At 39.0% G+C, this 12,407-nt stretch overlaps 1 protein-coding gene across 6 annotated transcripts in view; it reads left to right on the top strand.

Annotated features, from left to right (window-relative positions):
- The window catches only part of HIVEP3 (HIVEP zinc finger 3), a 451,785-nt gene that overhangs the window by 71,168 nt on the left and 368,210 nt on the right, over positions 1 to 12,407 (top strand). The gene's annotated exons all lie outside the window — the stretch shown is intronic.

Below are 12,407 nucleotides of genomic sequence, written 5' to 3'. Positions count from 1 at the left end.
TCTTGTCAAGGGTATCAGTGACCTCAATTTTGTCAGATTCAATAGGTAGTTTCAGCACAATTTGCCACCATTGACCATCTTCTCTGTCTTGAAACATTTACTCCTTGTGGGTTTTGGGACATGTGCTCTCCTGGGTTTTCCCTTATCACCCTGGTCTCTGTCTATCTACATCCTCTACCTGACCTCTCTGGAAGTTCTGGAGGTCCTCCTGCTACGTTCCCCTTCTCTCTCCTACCCTCCTCTTCTTCCCTCCCTCTGTACCCTCCCCTTCCTCATCTTCCTCCCTCCCCCCGACCTTTCTCCCTCTTTCTCCTCCTCTCTCTCCAGCCTTCTCTTTTAGCTTCATTTCTCCTTCCCCTCCCTCCTCTCTTTTCACCATCCCCTCTTATTCTCTTTCTCTCTACTGTATCTTTATCCTCCTCTCTCCTCTCTCATCATGCTCTCCTCCCTTGTGTTCTCTCTTTCTCATTTTTTTCTTCCCCCTCTTCTCACATCCTCTAACTTCTCTTTCTCCATTCTTTCCCTTAAAACAAAGAATAAAATTCTTTTAGAGGGACCATTTGTTTTATAGCTCCACATTCCCTGTCGCCTTGCACTCACCTTGTTTCATGCATGATATCATCTGCCTGGACTCTGTGGGCATTTGAGTTTGTGATCACTCTCTTAGGTCTTATATTGTAGTTGTTTCTACAAACGTTTTCCTCTATTTCTTCCTTGTGTATTCTCTAAGACTTGGTTCTGCATCTGCTTTATTCCCAACAACGACTAGCGAAGTGCCTTGAGAATAGTAGAAATATAATCAATTGAATAAAATAAACAAGCGAACAAACGAATAAACAAATACAAGTATTCTTGAAAATCTAAAATTGAAAACCTTTTTTTATCTTGAATAAGACACATTTCTGGAGCAGTATTGGTCACCTGATAGGCATTCAGGGTTTTTGGTTAACCAACTGCATAGTAGCAACCTATAGGTTCCTGATATGACAGAGAACTAAATGATTATCATTTCCACCATTTAAAAGTATGTTGAGGGGCGCCTGGGTGGCGCAGTTGTTATGCGTCTGCCTTCGGCTCAGGGCGTGATCCCAGAGTTCTGGGATCGAGCCCTGCATCAGGCTCCTCCTTTGGGAGCCTGCTTCTTCCTCTCCCATTCCCCCTGCTTGTGTTCCCTCTCTCACTGAATGTCTCTCTCTCTCTGTCAAATAAATAAATAAAATCTTCTAAAAAAAATAGAAGTATGTTGAAGGGGCGCCTGGGTGGCTCAGTCTGTGAAGCGTCTGCCTTTGGCTTAGGTCATGATCCCAGGGTCCTAGGATTGAGCCCCATATTGGGGCTCCCTGTTCAGCAGAGAGCCTGTTTCTCCCTCTCCCTCGCCTGCTGCTCTCCCTACTTGTACTCTCCCTCTCTCTCTCTGTCAAACAAATAAAGAAAATCTCAAAAAAATAAATAAAAGTATGCACAAGTATTTATATTTTTAAAGATTGAGCTCAATTATATATTTTATTAGAAGTAGAAATAAGAGGCAAAGAATGTCAGGCTATCAGAAAAGTGTGATAGACTATTTAATGACTTGATTGAAAGCAGAAATGCTGTTATGAATAAAATAGTGTTCGGCATTGAGATGAATATATATTCTCTTTTTATGTGTGGCTCAAAAATCAATTTTGTTAGTATTGCTAAATGAAAATACTAATTAATGCTCTAGGTCAGGCCAGGTGCCTCAGACTAAAGTCAAATATGATCACTAATGTGATTTAATTATCAATAATGAAATCTACCAATAAGAATTGAATAATAGGAAACAAAAATGATTTGGAGACTGAAGACATGTATTTAGCTGAATGACCTTGGGTAAGTCCTGTGCCTTGGTTTTTCTCAGCTCTGAAACAAGAAGATTGGATTTAACTATCTCTGAGGTATTTTCCAGCTATCAAATTTCTGTATTTCTGTAATACATCGGTGATTGCCAGTTCTATGATTCCAATGTTTGCTTTTCCAGTGCATGCCCAATTCTGTTAAGGAAAAATACCTGGTAAGCCGTAATGGAAACCATCTGTTGGAAAAGGAAGGAGACAGAATTGCAGGGCTCTGTATCTGCTTCCTCTACAGGCAGTCTTCTCCAGTCCTTCTAAGAGAAAGAGAGGAAGTGTGGTATATTTTTTTTTCAAAGAGAAAAATGAGAAAGAGCCAAGCACTTTGAGAGAGAGGGTGGCTCTCTCACCTTTCTCGAGGCTCGTCAGCACCTGCCCAGTGGACAGCACCATGTTTTCTCTAAACCCAGGTTGCTGGAGTTCACTAATCAAGTGGTTTGCATTCTCTAAAAAACAAACAAACCATGAAACCAGAGAGGGCCACACAAAGGGCTTCAAGGATAATGTTGTAGATCTTAAATTGAGCGCTTAGTTCAAAGATGCCATTTTCATTTTGTTCTTTATATCATAGCAAAAATAACATGAATTCTTTTATATCTATCAACTTTCCCATGATAAAATTAATGAGTTAAAAATATGTCCCACATTTATTTTTTTTAAAAAAATTTATTTATTTGAGAAAGAGTGAGCGAGAGAGAGAGCATGAGCGGGGGGACGGCAGAGGGAGAGGGACAAGCAGACTCCTCTGCTGAGCAGGGAGCCTGACGTGGGGCTCCATCCCAGGACTTCATGATCATGACCTGAGCCAAAGTCAGACACTTAACCAACTGAGCCATCCAGGCACCTCATACGTATCACATTTAAACAAAACAAAGAGACATTCTCATTTAAAGGGAGACTTCACGTCCAGAAGAATAATTAAGAGACTATTATATATCAATCCTAAAGAGTTTCAGTCATAAAATTCCCTTCTTTCTCAAGGTATAATGTAAGATGAGTAAAGCCAGCAAGGTATACCCCGTGTGAGAACAAGAATGTGAACAAGAAAATAGCAGATATTCTTCACTTTTGAGGAGTCCAGAAAGGCTGGCTGGGATATGACCAAGGGCAGCATTCCAGCCAGGTTCATGAGAAGTTCCACAAAGCAGAGGTCTTGAGTGTGATCTTGTCTTAGATCAGAGTCAGGTAAGAACTTGGAGGAGAGCCCAGATCCTCCCATATTTTTGTATTAAGGTTATAAGAATGAGTTTAAGAACCATGTTGTCACTAACAGAAAACAAAACCTCAGGCAGAATTTTTATTGTGAGAAGTTCAGGAATGCTTGAACTGCAGACTTCACCATTTGTGTCTCTGATCATTTATTTTTATACCTGGGGGAAAATCCAGGGAGCCACTGACATTCAAATCCTTTCAGACTTCCTGTTTATTTGTCAGTTCTCACCCTTACTTTCCTAATGGTTCTGATAAACAGCATTAACCAACCCTTTTCTTTTTTTTCTTTTTTTTTTTTTTAGAAAGGTTTCTTTTTTTTTTTTTTTTTTTTAAAGATTTTTTATTTATTTATTCGACAGAGATAGAGACAGCCAGCGAGAGAGGGAACACAAGCAGGAGGAGTGGGAGAGGAAGAAGCAGGCTCATAGAGGAGGAGCCTGACGTGGGGCTCGAACCCGGAACGCCGGGATCACGCCCTGAGCCGAAGGCAGACGCTTTAACCGCTGTGCCACCCAGGCGCCCCTAACCAACCCTTTTCTGTGGCTTGGTTACATTGGATTATCTGGGTTCCCTTGCCACATTTTTTCACCTTCTCTTGGTCTTCCTCTTTTTCCTGTCCCTTTAACATTCACTCCTGGCATTCAGCAGATGTTTATTGAGCACTTACTATGTGTTGGGTACTATGCCAGGTGCTGGGGATGAAAGGCTGAACCACATACCCATGATCTATACTAATGCTGTTTATAGTATAGTGGGGAGGAGTAAGACATTAAACAGATATCTAAAGAAATTGATATACAGTTGACCCTTGAAAAACATGGGTTTGAACTATGTGGGTCCACTTACATGTGGATTTTTTTTTATAAATACAGTATAGTACTGTAAATTTATTTTCTGTTTATTATGATTTTGTTTTCTCTAGTTTACTTTATTACAAGAATACAGTATAATACATATAACATATGAAATATGTGTGAATCAACTACTTATGTTATTGGTAAGGCTTCCAGTCGATGGTGGCCTATTAGTAGTTGTGTTTCTGGGGAGTCAAAAGTTATACATGGATTTTCAACTGCTCGGAGGGTTGGTGCCCAAAGCCTCATGTTGTTTGAGGATCAATGATATGTTTTGGTTCACACATATAGAGAAGATGAGGTGCTATGGGAGGGAATAACAGGAAGACCTACTCTAAATTGAATAGTAAGGGAACTCAGCTTTGAGGGTGTGGCAGTTAAGTTGTGACCTGAGGGAGCAGACAAGTGCAAAGAGAGGACAAAATTCCAGCAGAAGGTAAGTGTGTACAAAGGCCTGAGATAAAAAAGAGTGTTGACACTGGAGGACCTGAAAGAAAGCTGGTGCTATATAGTGGACACCATAGTATAAACAGAAAAGAAGTAGGTGATTTGTCCGCATATGGAATTCTTTGTGCACATGTGGCCACACTACTGTGAAGGTTACTGGTGTGGACAAACACCCATGATCTGTTGTTCAATGAAAAGAGTAGTATCTTGAATGTGTAGTTTCATTCTATATTTGACTATACCTATATCAATTAGGACTTTCGGGTGTGAGTCCTAGAAAGCCCAGTCAGAAACTGCTTTAGCAAAACAGGTATTTATTAGTTCACGTATCTGAAAAGTCCATGGGTAGGGCTACCATCAGGTCTGGCTTTATCAAGGGTTCAAATGTTCTAGACCAGTGCTGTCCGATAGAGATAAGATATGAGTCACGTGCATCATCACTCCAACATGAAATCAATACAAAAATTATGAGTGAGATATTTTACATTCCTTTTTTTTAACTAAGTTTTGGAATCCAGTGTATCTTTTACTTTTACATTATGTCTCAATTTGTAGTAGTCACATTTCAAATACTCAACAGCTATATGTGGTTAGTGGCTACCATCTTGGACAATGCAGGTCAAGGCCTTAGACCCTCTCAATTTCAATACATGTGAGAATGAACTAGATTGTCTTTTGAAAGGCTGAACAAAAGCTTCTTTGCATCTCATTATTGCTAAAAAAAGTCATGTGACCATGTTGAACTAACATTGTGACCAGGAAGAAAGTGATTTACCCCATGATTTTGGCCCAGATCACATGCTCTACCTCAGGAGTGCAGGAAAGGGGTAGCCTCCAACTGGTCTCTGTGTACGGGATAGGCATTTGTTATTTTGGCCACTTGGTATTCAATTATCTGGCTTCGGGTAGTAGTGTTTTGGAATTCTGTCCTTCCCGTGTGGAGGACTGGGAAGCAGACTGTTAATGGAAATTATCTCTGGGAAGTGAGATTCCTGGGGTTGTAAAGGGTACCACTTTTTTTTTCTGTTTTATATATTTCAGGTTTTAGTTTCTTGATATTAACATGTACTGTTTTATTTTTATTTTTGTTTTTAAAGAAAAGGATAGGTAAACAAGGTTTCCTTGTTCTAAAATGGTTAGGACCAGGGGTGCCTGGGTGACGCAGTCAGTTAAGTATCGGCCTTTGGCTCAGGTCGCGATCTTGGGGTCCTGAGATCAAGCCCTGCGTCTGGCTCCCTGATCAGCAGGAAGTCTTCCTCTCTCTCTTCCTCCACCTTTCCCTCCCCCCCCACCTCGTGCTCTTTCTCTCTCAAATAAATAAATGAATAAATAAAATCTTAAAAGAATGGTTAAGACCAAATGGGGGAATAGTATAATACTAGGGTGATCAAATGTTTTGGTTTGACTAGGATAGTCCTGGATTTAAAGCATTATGGGTATTAAGAATTTAAACAATATCTTGAGATTAGTAGGACAATTTGATGGAAACACCTTGAAGCCTAATACATTGCAGAGCATTTACATTTTGTATTTCTGTATCCTCAGGAAGCAAGGCATTCCAAGAGTTAATTTTCCTAATAACTGAAGCTTGCCCTTTAAGCATCAAAATGTTTTAACATTAACCACTTCTGATGAAAATATTGCTCTGATGCATTACCTATTTTCCCAACTTCTTAAGTAGAGTAAATCAAACATAATTGAACTACTTTCTGACACAAGTTATTGGAGTTTTCCACCTGGTGGGCAGGCACTCAGTGGTGTGTTGTGAATGGATTTCAGGTGGTGTGGAAATACGATCCACCTCTTATGGAAGCCAGGTGGGGCTTGGGGTGATAGACGCCCCTGGGTCAGTTGCCTCTGGCTATATTCCCCAGTGTGTCATCTGAATGGATTCATTTTCTGTGTGCATCTTGACTTGAAAAAGGTAGGGAAGCACTAGTTATAGCTTTGTGTTAAAATTCAGAGATTCTGGCAGGGCCACCTTGGGTGGTCTTCCCTCTTGGGGTGTTAGAGGGTGCTTTACATTTACCCTTCAACCAAATTTCTCCAGACGACTAATGCCCTTTGCTCTTTGTGGCACTCTTTGTCTTCACTTGCTGGCAATTGCCATTGCTTCTTTTTGTCTTTGCTATCTAATTTTACACGGCTTGATTAGGTAAGGTGAACTATGCTTGAGTGTAGCTTGTCTCTCCCACCGTAGATTTAGTAGTGTCTATACACCATATATTTAAGAGAAGCTTAGAATGTCATGTTATGTCTCTTCATTAGAGATAGTAGATATGTTATAGAGCTCTTTATTCTTTATTTTTAAATTTTAATCAATTTTAATTTGAAAAAAATTATATCTTTTATTATTTGTATTCGAATTTGAGCTCCTTATTCTTAAGAGTTAGTTGTGGTCTATGTACACATTATATATATTATACCATATATATAATTTCAAGGGACTACAAATAAATTACTGCATGTTGTAGTATGCAAGGATGACAGCATCATAATGCAGTGTTATAAGGAAGAAAAGAATATTTGGTATATTCACACTTATGTATACAGAGAGAGAGAGGGAGAAATTCAGAAAATATGGAGGACAGTTATAGCCTTTTTTTCAAACCAACCTCATAAAGGTCAGTTGTCATGCTCTCTCAACAAATGGTCTCTTGTTACCATTCTGAAACCAAATGTCCTTCTGGTCAGACAACTGGTGTTAGCCAATAAGGCATTTCTGATGCTTTTGTGTTCTTATGCAAGGGTGGACCTCTTCCAGCATTGTAAATGACAGAGGGAAATACTCAATGGGCCACACAAAATCTTACTTAACATTATTCTGGGGCAGTCTAGGTCAGAAGTTAAAAGCAAGATCTTTGGAGTCTAACCTGGGATTGAATTCTGATTCTAGCACAGACTAGCTCTGTGTATTGGACAAGTTTCATAATCCCTCTGAGTTCCCGTTTTCTCACTGAGTTTTTATGTGATGAAATGATAAGATATTTGTATTGTCTCTGGCTTGTAGTAAGTGATCATTAAATGGTATTGTTGCATTGTCATTATTGATAATGATAATGAATAATAGTAGTAGCAGTAGTAGTAGTAGTAGTAGTAGTAGTAGTATATGGAGTAGTTAATGGTTAATAGCAAGACTTACATTTGGGGAAAATATCATAAATAATAAAACATAAGTATGATATTTTTGTCATTGGCCTAATTTTCAGTAATCAGTCACCTGTCATATTTCTCACTAAATAGTGACAGGTATGAAAATTCTGAAATTGACTTAAATGGGCTAGAAATTCTCTAGAGTTAATTTATTCTTAGCTAACCATAATGTTTTCTATGTAGCATCATATTCTTTGCCAGGCAATCGCAGACTGGTAGGTGCTTTCAGCCAGACAAGTGTCCTGGATTACAGCTGACTGATACCCAATTTCTATAGGTACCACCTTCCACTTAATGAAAATTGGTGTACATCATGTATATTTTACTTAAACTCCTATGGGACTTTCCCCCATATCTTATATTTCTCAAAAAAAAAAAAAAAAAAAACGGCAGATAGAGGTGTTTCTGGGACATCTGTCATTGCTAAGTCCCCTTAGGGAGGTTTCCAAGAAGGCAGTGATTATTCTGACCACCTGCCATACCTTCTCCTGATTGTTATTGCAAAAGATACGTAAGTACTACATTAAAAGAAGTAGGGTTCTGGCTTCTTCTCACAGATGTAGAGAGCTCGAAAGAGAATTACTCCCAAACTTACAGTGAAAAAAGTCTTGACATATAATAAATTCACAGCTTTTCTTGAGCCCACTGGAGTACTGAGGTTCCTGGGAAACCAGCAGTGTCAGGATTTAGGAAGAGACAGAAACTGCAGGGAGAAATGAGACATAAGCACTTAATTACCTGGGTAGAAGGCAGCCAGACACTTGTAAGAATTCATCCAGTGTGACTGATGAATAGGTGGAGTCTGGCTGAGTGCACACTAGCAAAAGAGGTTGAAGCTAGGGGCCACAAATAAAGGAGATCCATGCCCTCTGGCAGGCATTTCTTTTTTTTTTTTTTTTTTTAAGATTTTATTTATTTATTTGACAGAGAGATAGCCAGTGAGAGAGGAAACACAGCAGGGGAGTGGGAGAGGAAGAAGCAGGCTCCCAGCGGAGGAGCCTGATGTGGGACTTGATCCCGGCACGCCAGGATCACACCATGAGCCGAAGGCAGACGCTTAACGACTGCGCTACCCAGGCGCCCCTCTGGCAGGCATTTCTGCATGAACCCACCATGAGGTCACAGAAATGGTTGGGAGAGACTGCAGAAAGCCTCCCTTGTGGTACATTGCTGGAGAAGACGAACAGAAGTTGCTGTGGGAGGGATAAGAAACTCCACCAGGATTCTTTTTTTCTATGAATAAAAGCCTTAATTTGTGTGGTATGTGTGTAAGGATGAGCACTATCATCCTTAGGGTACTGGTGAAATCCTACTATATCTGGAGAAGGGGGACAAGAAAAAACTCTTAACTCCTGGGGGAAAATGAATGTACATATAGTAGATTCAGAAGTAACCCAGAAGAGGGGAAAGATCACTGAGAAGGCTACACCTCCAAGACTCAGTGATGCAGTGCTTGTCTAAGACTGAGGCTTAATCAGAACAACAGAGAACACTTCCTTCTTCTCTCCATTCCCAAACCAAGTTAACAACAACAACAACAACAACAACAAAAAGAAAAATAAAATTAAAAAAGAAAGAAAAGATGGAACAAATAAAAAAGCAGGTAGCAAGATAGTAGATTTTAATTCAGTCATCTCAATAATCACGTTAACTGTGAATGGTCCAAACACACCAGTTAAAAGGTAGAGATTGTCCAACTGGATTAAAAAACAAGACCAAACTATACAAAACCCACCTCAAATATAAAGACAGATGGGTTAAAAATAAGAGTATAGAAAAAGATATGCCATGCAAACACTAAACAAAATAAAGCTAGAGTCTTTATATTAATACCAGACAAAATCTATTTTAGAGCAAAGACTGTTCTAAGGGATAAAGAGTGATTAAATAATTATAAAAGACTCAGTTCTCCAAGAAGTAACAATCCTAAGTAGGTGTGTACTTAACAACAAAGTTCTGAAATACAAATGGAAAAGCTGATAGAATTGAAAAATGAAATAGAGAACTTCATAATTAGAGTTGAAAACATCAATGTTCTTTTCTCTATAACTGATAGAAGAAGTAGGAAGAATGTTAAGAATATAATGACCTGAACAATTTTATCAACCAACTTGACCTAGCTGATATTTATAGAATACTCACAATACATCCTTCTGTAGTACATGTGGAACATTCACCACAAGATACTGTATTTTGGGCCATAAAACAAACCTTAACAACTTTAAAAGAATAAAAAATTATACAAAGTATGTTTATGAACCATAATGGAATTAAACCAGAAATCAGTAACAGAAATATACCCAGAAAACTCCAAAATATATGGAAAATATACCACATACATTTAAATTACCTATATATCAAAGAGGAAGAATTTGAAAATATTTTTAACTGAATGAAAAGGAAACACAACATATCAAATTTGTGAGATGCAACCAAAGCAGTGCTTGGGGGAGGGAATTATAGTTTGAATGATTTATATTAGAAAAGAAGAAAGGTCTCTAGCCACTAATAGAAGCATCCACCTTAAAAATAGAGAAAGAAGAGCAAGTTAAAACTAAAGCAAACAGAAGAAAGGAAATAATAAAGATAAGAGCAAAAGTCAATAAATTGGAAATAGAAAAGCAATTCGGAAGTATCAATCAAACTAAAAGCCAGTTCTTTGAAAAGATCACTGAAATTAAAAAACCTCCAGCCAGACTGGCCAACCACTGAGATGGCCTAGAAACTGCATCCCAGTAGTAATGAGCACACTCAGTTCCCAGATCTCAGTTTCTAAATACCAGTTATGGGGACTCCTTGGAAAAGTAGACTTTGAGACTGAGGAGGGAAAATACAAGATGATCCTGGAGCATCTGTGGTACCACGAAGTAAGGAAGTGCTAATCAGCAACAACAACAAAACAACAGGATTATGTGAAATACAGGAGCTATCATTACAGAGGTCTCAATGGTCCAATATGGAGCAATTTAAGCCAAAAAAAAAAAAAAAAAAGGATATATTAGGTTATAACTCAAAAAAATAAAATAAATATCCATGAGTTCATATTGATAAAAGTAAAAGTAGAATAATCTGGTTATTTAATGGGGAGAAAGGACAACTCTCCTTATAGAAAATTCCAATTAATAAATATAGAGGAATTGAGGGAGATAGAAAATCACCATTGGAACACCACGACCATAATTGCTGACAGTTCACACGATGAATCCTAAAATTAGTGAGTGAAAGTCTAAAGAGAAACAGATATTTGCTTGGGTTCAAAGTACCCTCCCCCACTACTTGTCAGCTACAAACGGAAAAATAGTGACTTTATAGTGGAGAAACCTGGACGGAACTCCCTTAACCAAGGGATCAGGGTTAACATCACCAGACACCAGACATACTGACATTATGACCCCTCTCCTGATTTGACGTACTGAGAAGACACATCACTTCTGTGGTATTCTTGCCAAAAACTGTAACTCCAGTCTAATCATGAGAAAACATCCGACAAATCCAAACTGAGGGACAGTCTACAAAATACCTGACCAATGCTCTGTAAAAGTGTCAAGGGCATGAAAGTCAAGAAAAGCCTGAGGAACAGCCACAGATCAGTGGAGACCCAGGAGAAACAACTAAATGCAACATGTAATCCTGGATTGAAACCTGGAACAGAAAAAGAACATTAGTGGAAAAACTGACAAAATTAGAGGAAAATTTGTAGTTAATAGCAGGGTATCAATATCCATTTCCTGGTTTTGACCATTGTACTGTGGTTATGCGCGATGTTAATTAACATTAGGGAAAGCTGGGTGAAGGGTATGTGGGAGTTCTTTGTATAATCTTTACTACTCTTCTGTAAGTCTGAAAGTATTTCAAAATAAAAAGAAACAAAAAATTGGTAGAGCTTTTGATGAAATAGCTCCAAGGAGAGGAAGAAAGGCCCTTTTGTGCTGTCAGGGAGCAGTATGGACACCTTAGCCTGTGAATGAGACTTGTTTAGGAGAACATCTTGCTAGTTCGGCCCCTGTGATTCACTGCGCTCTTGGGACTCCAGCCTGAGAATTACCGATGGGACCATCTGACCAACCTATTTGAAGACATCCTGTTTTTTAGAGGCTTTCTTTAACTCTTTCTAGACTTTGACTTTTTATCCTGTCTCAACTAGGTCTCGGAAGTGATGATGACTTTAAAATCCTTTTTTTTTTTTTTAAAGCCAATTATCATTATCTTTCTAAGAAAGGATGAAGTTTTTTCCTCTTCTCTTCTTTTACTGACTGTGATCCTTGGGGCCAGGGGGTACAAATAGGTAGTTCATCTTTGATTCAAACTGTTTCTGGCCAACACAGCTTTTGTTTGTTTGTTTGTTTATTAGATCTGCAGGGAAGCATGATCGCTATAGCTCCCTTTTGCTTACACTGTGCTGTTTCATACTCTTACGTTATTTGTATGGCCCCCGAAGGCATGTGAATTTTTGACCCCAGGTGAATGTAATAAATTGCATGTAATTTGTGGTGTTTGTTCATGATCTTTGCTACTCAGAGCTCTTTTCCAGTCTGAAATTTTTAATCCTGCTCCTATGGATTGTTTAGATTCCTCTTTGGAGTTGTGGCCTCATAGCTGCTTTTTACGACTTCCCCATGTTTGTCCTTGCAGCACTTTTGGGTGGGTTGTGGGTTGCCAGAAAAGAAACTTCCCCCTTCCTGCACCTCATACACACATAGAGTTTATTTAGCCAGGATATGCAAACTGCCCCGAAGCCAGGTGGTCACATGGAGTGGGAGTCAGGTGGCTTGTCTCAGTGCAGGACTGGTAGGCACTTGGAGTACCCATTTGGGGCACATGACTGCCATGTCACTGGTTGTCCAATGTAGAATTTTATGAGGTCTGA

The sequence above is a fragment of the Ursus americanus genome, chromosome 12 (assembly GCF_024610735.1).
Source record: "Ursus americanus isolate L20-20 chromosome 12, mUrsAme1.1.p, whole genome shotgun sequence".
NCBI classification, from domain to species: domain Eukaryota; kingdom Metazoa; phylum Chordata; class Mammalia; order Carnivora; family Ursidae; genus Ursus; species Ursus americanus.
This window is presented reverse-complemented; position numbering and strand designations above follow the sequence as displayed.